We start from the raw sequence: 9,409 nt of genomic DNA on the forward strand, positions 1-9,409 counted from the left end.
AAACCCCATTCCTTCTGGTGAGCCATGAACCCCAAACCTCTTTTTACAGACACCTCAGCTCAGACCAAACCTTAGTGCTCACCTGGCTATACCACCTTGGAACTTCTCTGACCAACTTCACCATGCCCCAGGAAGCTTATCATTGGGATAATCTTATGATCCTGTAAGATCTCTCCAGTCATCTCATCACTACCTTTTCCCCTTCTCATTAGGACAGGCCAAGAACTCCAAACCTCTATGTGTCAGCACCAACTTGGGGAAATACCACAAAGGAGCCAAAAGATATTCCCTGACATAAAGGTGTATACAATCTAATTGGGGAGAAAACAGGCAAATATATTCAAAGCAAGCTACCTATAAGATATATAGGAAACAATAGAGGGAAGGCACTGGAATTAAGAGAGATTACAGAAGGTCCTATAGAAAGTGAGATTTTTAATTGGGATTTTAGCTTGGGCAGGGAAGTCAGTAGTTAGGGAGAAAGAGGAAGGAAATTCTAGACGTGGGGACAGTCAGAGAGGAATGTCCTGTTCTCATTCTGGAAGCTAGTGACAGCTGTATAGAAGAGTAAATGTCAGGGGAGCTGGGGAGAGGGGTATGGAGTTGATGTGTAAGACTTAAGACAGGAGGTTAGGTCACAAAGGATTTTGAAAGTCAAACAGCATTTTGTATTTGATCCTAGAAGCAATAGGGAGCCACTGGAGTTTATTGAGTAGGAAGTTGGCATGATCAAACTTTCACTTGAGGAAAATCTCTCTTCAACCACAGTCATCTCATTTCTCACCTGGATACACCTTCCAGTTCATGGTATCTCTCTCCATCTGACAGCTTCCTTCCATCTGACAGCTTCCTTTTGTTTTCTCTTCCTTCATTAGATTATAAATTCCTTGAGCAGAGGAACTATCTTCATATTTGCATCATAGTAGGCATTTAATGTTTAGACTGATTAACCAGGGTCACAGAGCTGCATCTGAACCCTGGACCTCATGATTCCAGGCTCATTCTATCCACTACACAAGGCTGCCTTCACCACTGTTCACAGTAGCTGAGTTAAGGAAAAGGGGATAGCTCATGGATTCAGCAGTATCATTTCTCAAGTGAAGTTCTCTCTATATATGCTAAAAATTGATCAAAAAGCTAATTGCTTTTCTGGCCAAGATGGTGGAGAGAAGGCAGGCATGGTGTTAAGTGCTCCTGATTCCCCTCAAAAATAACATGAAACTTCTTTTTTTGTGGTATTTGAACCCAAGGCATTTATTTATTTTTTCATTTTATTGCAATTTCACATTCTAAGAGTTCCTGACTCTTCTGATGTCAGCATTTGTGCCTAATCCACCAGGAAGCTACATCAATAGTTCCTCAAGGATTCAAGTTTCAGTCCTTGTACAATTTAGAGGTTTTCTTTTTTTTTAATTTATTTTTATTAAAGATATTATTTGAGTTTTACAATTTTCCCCCCAATCTTGCTTTCCTCCCCCACCCCCCACAGAAAGCACTCTGTCAGTCTTTACTTTGTTTCCAGGTTGTACCTTGATCCAAATTGAGTGTGATGAGAGAGAAATCATATCCTTAAAGAAGAGAAGTCTAAGAGGTAACAAGATCAGACAATAAGATATCTGTTTTTTTCTAAATTAAAGGGAATAGTCCTTGAACTTTGTTCAAACTCCACAGCTCATTATCTGGATACAGATGGCACTCTCCTTTGCAGACAGCCCCAAATTGTTCCCAATTGTTGCACTGATGGAATGAGCAAGTCCTTCAAGGTTGAACATCACTCCCATGTTGCTGTTAGGGTGTACAGTGTTTTTCTGGTTCTGCTCATCTCACTCAGCATCAGTTCATGCAAATCCCTCCAGGTTTCCCTGAAATCCTATCCCTCCTGGTTTCTAATAGAACAATAGTGTTCCATGACATACATATAACACAGTTTGCTAAGCCATTCCCCAAATGAAGGACATTTACTTGATTTCCAATTCTTTGCCACCACAAACAGGGTTGCTATAAATATTTTTGTACAAGCAATGTTTTTACCCTTTTTCATCATCTCTTCAGGGTATAGAACCAGTAGTGGTATTGCTGGGTCAAAGGGTAGGCACATTTTTGTTGCCTTTTGGGCATAGTTCCAAATTTCTCTCCAGAAAGGTTGAGTGTGTTCTCATCTCCACCAACAATGTAAGTCTACACAGTTTCGATAGAATATACGGAACTAGAAGGGACAGACACTCAGAATTTTCTTTGATTTAGATAGAATGATCTAAGAAAACACTACCTCCTTAAAAAGGGGGACAGGAAAGAGACTGGAGGAGGGAGGGGATTGAATGGGGTAAATCTCATTACACTTGGAGGTACAAAAAAACCTATGGTAATAGAGGGGAAGAAGGGAGCAGAGGAGAAACACTTGAATCTTGTTCTCATCAGACTTGGCTTAAAGTCAACCTACACATACTCAGTTAACTTATAAAACATCTAACCTTTCAAGTATTAAAAGGGGAAAGGGGGAGGGGGACAGAGAAAGGGAAGGGGAAATGGAAAGGGGAAAGGAAGAGAAGGGAAAAGGGAAAAATGGAAAGGGGAAAGAAAGGGGAGGGTGTGATATAGGAGGGCAAACACACTGAAGTGGGTGGTATTCAGAAACAAAATACTGGTGAATATGGGGGGAAGGGGGAAAAAATCCAAACAGAGGGAAGATAGCATGGAGGGCAATAAAGAGTTAGTAATCATAACCTTGAATGTGAATAGGATGAACCCTCCCTTAAAACATAAGCAAATAGCAGAGTGGATTAAAAAACAGAATCCTACAATATGCTGCTTACAAGAAACTCATTTGAAGCAGAGAGATACATATAGAGCAAAGGTAAAAGGTTGGAGCAAAATATATTTTGCTTCAGCTGAAGTAAAAAAAGCAGGGGTAGCAATCCTTATCTCAGACAAAGCAGCAGAAAACATAGATAGCCTTAAAAGAGATAAGGAAGGAAACTTTATCTTCCTAAAAGGTACCATGGACAATAAAGTCATTTCAATATTGAATATATATGCACCCAGTGGGACAGCACCCAAATTCTTACAGGAGAAGCTGAAAGAACTACAGGAAGACATAGACAGCAAAACTCTACTAGTGGGAGACCTCAACCTCCCACTATCAGATCTGATAAATCGAATCATAAAATAAACAAGAAAGAAGTTAAGGAGTTAAATAGATTGTTAGAAAAATTCCAGCCATCTTGGCCAGAAGTCCTGAAAGAAACTTCTTAACAGAAATTCAATCAACAAAACACAGAAAGAGAAACTAGGAGAATAACACCTACCAACAAGGTCTGTCTCAGGGGACATTGGGTAAACTGGGAGGGGAGACCAGAGCGCCAAAGCAAGGACAGCAGCTGGGGGAGGCCAGAGGCTCAGCGGTAGCTGCAGGGGCTTTGGTGTGTGGCGAGTGTAAGAGCCACCTATAGCTAAGGAGTCTTTAGCCAGGGGGAGAAGAACTACGGTAGGGTGAGTTCCAGCACAGAGAGTTTCAGAGTACACCTGGAAAATGACTAGCCAGGCTGGGACCTGAGCACAAAAACTGACCATGTACTAGGGCATAAAGACCTAATGATCAATTATAGAAAGGCAGAAATAGTGAATACATCTTTCTCAGATCATAAGGTAATAAAAATCATATGTAATATTGGACTAGGGAGATACAGACCCAGAACTAATTGGAAACTAAATAACCTCATTTTAAAGAATGAGTGGAACAAGCAACAAATTATAGAAGGAATTAATATATTTCTTCCTATGACAATAATGAAACAACATACCAAAACCTATGGGATACACTCAAGGCAAGCTGTCAGGGGATATATTATATCTTTAAATGCTTATATGAATAAATTAGAGAAAGAAGAAATCAATGAAGTAAATATGCAATTTAAAAAAATTAGAGAAAGAACAAATTAAAAATCCCCAATTAAATACTAAATTATAAATTCTAAAAAATTAAAGGATAAATTAATAAAAATCTAAAGCAAGAAAGCTATTGAACTAATAAATAAAACCAAGAGCTGGTTTTATGAAAACAAAAACAATAAAATTGGTCAATTTGATTGAAAAAGAAAGAAGAAAACCAAATTGCTAGATTTGAAAAATGAAAATAAATGAAAAAGGTGAACACACCAACAGTGAGGAAGAAATTAAAGAAATAATTTGGAATTATTTTGCCTCATTATATTCCAATAAATTTGATAATCTAAGTGAAATGGATGAATATTTACAAAAATATAAGTTGCCAAAAAATAAAAAATAATTAAGTTGCCCAGATTAAATGAAGAGGAAATTAAAAAACTAAGTAACGCTATCTCAGAAAAAGAAATTCAGGAAGTCATTACTGAACTCCCTAAGGAAAAAATCTCCAGGGCCTGACAGATTCACAAGTGAATTCTATCAAACATTTAAGGAACAATTGGTTCCAATTCTATATAAACTCTTTGGAAAAATAGGTGAAGAGGGAACTCTGCCTAACTCTTCCTATGACACCAATATGGTACTGATAACTAAACCAGGAAGAGTTAAAACAGAGAAAGAAAATTATAGACCTATCTCCTTGATGAATAGAGATACAAAAATCTTAAATACAATCTTAGCAAAACCATTACAACACATTATCACTAGGATAATACATTATGGTCAAGTTTATCCCAGGAATGCTAGGTTGGTTCAATATTAGGAAAACTGCTAGTATTATATCAATAACAAACCTATCAGAAATCATATAATTATATCAATAGATGTTGAAAAAGCTTTTGACAAAATTCAGCACCCATTCCTACTAAACCACTAGAAAGTGTAGGAATAAATAGACTGTTACTTAGAATAATAAGCAGTATCTATCTGAAACCATCCACAAGCATTATATTCAACGGGGATAGGCTAGAGGCATTCCCAATAAGAACAGGGGTGAAACAAGGATGCTCATTATCACCACTGCTATTCAATATTGTATTAGAAATGTTAGCTTCAGCAATAAGAGAAGAAAAAGAAATTGAAGGAATTAGAATTGGGAAGGAAGAGACAAAACTTTCACTCTTTGCAGATGACATGACCTAGAGAATCCCAAAAAATCATCTATAAAACTACTAGAAATAATAAGCAACTTTAGCAAAGTCATAGGATATAAAGTAAACCCTCATAAATCCTCAACTTTTCTATATATGATTAGCAAGAGACAGCAGGAAGAGCTAGAAAGAGAAATCCCATTCAAAGTAACCTCAGACAATATAAAATACCTGGGAGTCTTACCTGCCAAGGCTGACTCAGAATCTTTTTGAAAACAATTATAAAACACTTCTCACACAAATTAAATCAAATTTAAATAACTGGGCAAACATCAACTGCTCATGCATAGGTTGAGCTAATATAATAAAAATAACAATTCTACCAAAACTAAACTACCTGTTTAGTGCCCTGTCAATCAAAATTCAAAAATTCCAAAAAATTACTTTGATGAGTTGGATGAGTAAGGAAATTCATATGGAGAAATAAAAAGTCAAGAATTTCCAGGGATTGAATGAAAAAAATTACAAAAGAAGGTGGCTTAGCCTTACAAATCTAAAATTATATTATAAAGCATCAGTCATCAAAACTGTCTGGTATTGGCTAAGAAATAGTGGTGGACCAGTGGAATAGACTAGGTCCAATAGTAGGAACTGATAATATAGATAAACCCCAAGAGTCCAGCTATTGAGATAAAAACTCTCTCTCTTCGATAAAAACTGTTGGGAACATTGGAAGTTAGTATGGAAGAAACTTGGAATAGACCAACACCTCACACCTCATACCAAGCTAAGATCCAAATGGATATAGGATTTTGACATAAAAAAAATATTATAAGGAAACTAGAAGGTCAAGAAGTAGTATACCTGTCATATCTATGGAAAGGGAAGCAGTTTATGACCAAGGAAAAGATGGAGAACATGATTAAAAACAAACTAGATAATTTTGATTGCATTAAATTAAAAAGCTTTTGCACAGACAAAACCACTGTAACAAGATCAAAAGAAATGTAATAAATTGGGAAATAATTTTTAAAACTAGCATTTCTGACAGAGGATTCATTTCCAAAATATACAGAGAATTGAGTCAAATTTTCAAAAAACACAAGCCATTCCCCAATTGACAAATGATCAAAAGATATGCAAAGGTAATTTACAGTTGAGGAAATCAAAGCGATCGTCATATGAATAATTGCTCCAAATCATTACTTATTAGAGAAATGCAAATTAAAGCATCTCTGAATTATCACCCCACACCATTCAGGCTGGCCAATATGACCATAAAGGACAGTGATCAATGTTGGAAGAGATGTGGAAAATCTGGGACATCATTACATTGGTTTTTTTTAAGGTTTTTGCAAGGCAATAGGGTTAAGTGGCTTGCCCAAGGCCACACAGCTAGGTAATTATTAAATGTCTGAGACCGGATTTGAACCCAGGTACTCCTGACTCCAAGGCCAGTGCTTTATCCACTGCACCACCTAGCTGCCCCAACATCATTACATTGTTGGTGGAGCTGTGAATTTAGCCAACCTTTCTGAAGAGCAATTTGGAATTACACCCAAAGGGCAACAAAAATGTGCATACCTTTTGATCCAACAATGCCACTACTGGGTCTATACCCTGAAGAGATGATGAAAAAGGGTAAAAACATCACTTGTACAAAAATATTCATAGCAGCCCTGTTCATGGTGGCAAAGAATTGGAAATCAAGTAAATGTCCTTCAGTTGGGGAATGGCTTAACAAACTGTGGTATATGTCATGGAACACTATTGTTCTATTAGAAACCAGGAGGGATGGGAATTCAGGGAAGCCTGGAAGGATTTGCATGAAGTGATGCTGAGTGAGAAGAGCAGAACCATAAAAATATTGTACACCCTAACAGCAACATGGGCGGGGGGGGGGGGGGGGTGGTGATGATCAACCTTGATGGACCTGCTCATTCCATCAGTGCAACAACTAGGGACAATTTTGGACTATCTGCAATGGAGAATACCATCTGTATGCAGAGAAAGAATTGTGGAGTTTGAACAAAGACCAAAGACTATTACTTCAATTTTAGGGGAAAAAAAGTTATTACATAATTTTGCTATCTTATACTTTTCTTATTTAAGGATATGATTTCTCTCTCATCACATTTAACTTGGATCAATGTATACCATAGAAACAATGTAAAGACTAACAGACTGCCTTCTGTGGGGAGAGGGAAGCAAGAATAGTGGAAAAAATTTAACTCAAAATAAATTCTTTAAAAAAATTTAAAAAGAAAAGCTAATTGCTTAGTCTGTATCCCAGAGATTATAAAAAAAGGGGAAAGGACCTACATTACAAAAATATTTACAGCAGCTCTTTCAGTGGTGATAAAGAAGTGGAAATTGAGAAGCTCATCAATTGGGGAGTGATTGAACAAAGTGAAGTATATCAATGTGATTATATTATTGTTCTGTAAGAAATGAACAGGCATATTTCAGAAAAATCTTGGAAGACTTATATGAACTGGTGCTAAATGAGCAGAGCCAGGGGAACACAGTACACAGTAATAGAAATATTGTCTGATGATCAACTATGATGGATTTGGCCCTTCTCAGTGATCCAAGACAATTCCAAAGGACACATGATGAAAAATACCAACCATATGCAGATAAAGAACTGATGGAGTCTGAATGCAGATCAGAGTATATTATTTTACTTCATTTTTTTCACATTTTTTTTTCCATTTGTTGTTTCTTCTCTTGGGACTAATACGAAAATATTTTACATTGCTACACATATATAATCCATATCAAATTGCTTACCATTTAAGGAAGGAGTGGAGAGAAAATTTGAAACTAAAATTTTTTTTAAATGAATGTTCAAAATTGTCTTTAAACGTAGTTGGAAAGAATAAAACACTATTTTTTAAAAAAGGTAAATTGCAGGGCGGCTAGGTGGCACAGTGGATAGAGCACTGGAGTCAGGAGTACCTGGGTTCAAATATGACCTCAGACACTTAATAGTTACCTAGCCGTGTGGCCTTGGGCAAGCCACTTAACCCCATTGCCTTGAAAAAATCTATTAAAAAAATAAAATAAAAAGGTAAATTGCTTTGAAGACCAATTCTCTTAGCAGCAATGCCAATGCTTAGCAGCACTTCTACAAATTTGCTGGTGGAAACCTTGACCTGAAAAGCTGAATAGCTTTGCAGAGAAAAGAATCTGCATTCATTCCTCACCAAAAATATCCTGACAATGGCAAGCTTTTCTGAAGCCTGATGTGTCTGGAGCAATCCCACAGAGCAGATTCCCCATTATGGGACACTTCTTGAGTAAAGCCTGATGCTGAAGGTTTTCCTTTTCAGCCTTCACTTTTCCCTATTTCTGACTTGTAACTCTCCCAACCAGCCTGCCCCCAAAACTATGATGTACCTTTTGAAAGGTACCAAGAAGGTAATGAGCAAAATGTGTTGGGCAAAAGTATCTATAGCCAAAAAAATAATTCCATGCCCAATTGTTGGTTTTTCAGAATTTATATTTAATCCCATTTCTGATGTTGGAGAATTTCATAGATGCTCAAGGAAGGCAGCTCTCAGCTCAGGGACAGCAACTCCAAAGGCAGCACAGGTAAGGCTCCCAGCTCAGGGAGTCAGGTCACTTTGCCATTCCTCCAGGTCCTTCTGATCCAAGTTATAGGACCACAGGAAAGAGTTCAGTGGCACAGCACCAGGGGATCAAGGTTGGAGACCCAAGTGTGACTGAACTGAGGCTGTTTTACTTTTAAAGAGGGTTTATAGAATTTAGATGTGAGAAGTCATCTATAGAGGGGCACACCTCCTTAGGGGTCAAGCACCCTAAGCACTGTTATTAATGCTAACATTTCTAGATGCCTACATATGCTAAACACTCAAATAGCTAATATTCATATAGTACCTATATTTCAGACACCATGGTGCTAAGCACTTATTATTACCTCATTGGATTCTCACACCCACCCTGAGAATTGGTGCTAAGATTATCCCCATTTTAAAATTAAGGTAAATAGGTTAGGTCTTGCCCAGTCACAAAGCTAGGAAGTGTTTGAGGCCAGATTAGAATTTCTGTCTTCCTAAGTAAAGGCCTGCTGATCTATCAACTTGCCTCTAAGGATTGTTGTTCCCAATAAAATGATGTCATTTCTTTCATAGGCTCATTTTACAGCTGAGGAAACTGAGACAAACAGGGTGAAGGAACTTGCCCGGGGTCATACAGATAGCAAGTGTCTAAGATCACAATTGAATTCATGGAGTCTTGACAACTCCAGGCCTGACACTGCACTATAGGTTCCCCAACTGTTAACAATAGCCTCTAATAAGAAACACAATTTCTGTTTAGGTTTGCCATTATACACATTAACTTAGTTGGAT

Source organism: Macrotis lagotis, chromosome 7 (assembly GCF_037893015.1).
Source record: "Macrotis lagotis isolate mMagLag1 chromosome 7, bilby.v1.9.chrom.fasta, whole genome shotgun sequence".
NCBI classification, from domain to species: Eukaryota; Metazoa; Chordata; class Mammalia; order Peramelemorphia; family Peramelidae; genus Macrotis; species Macrotis lagotis.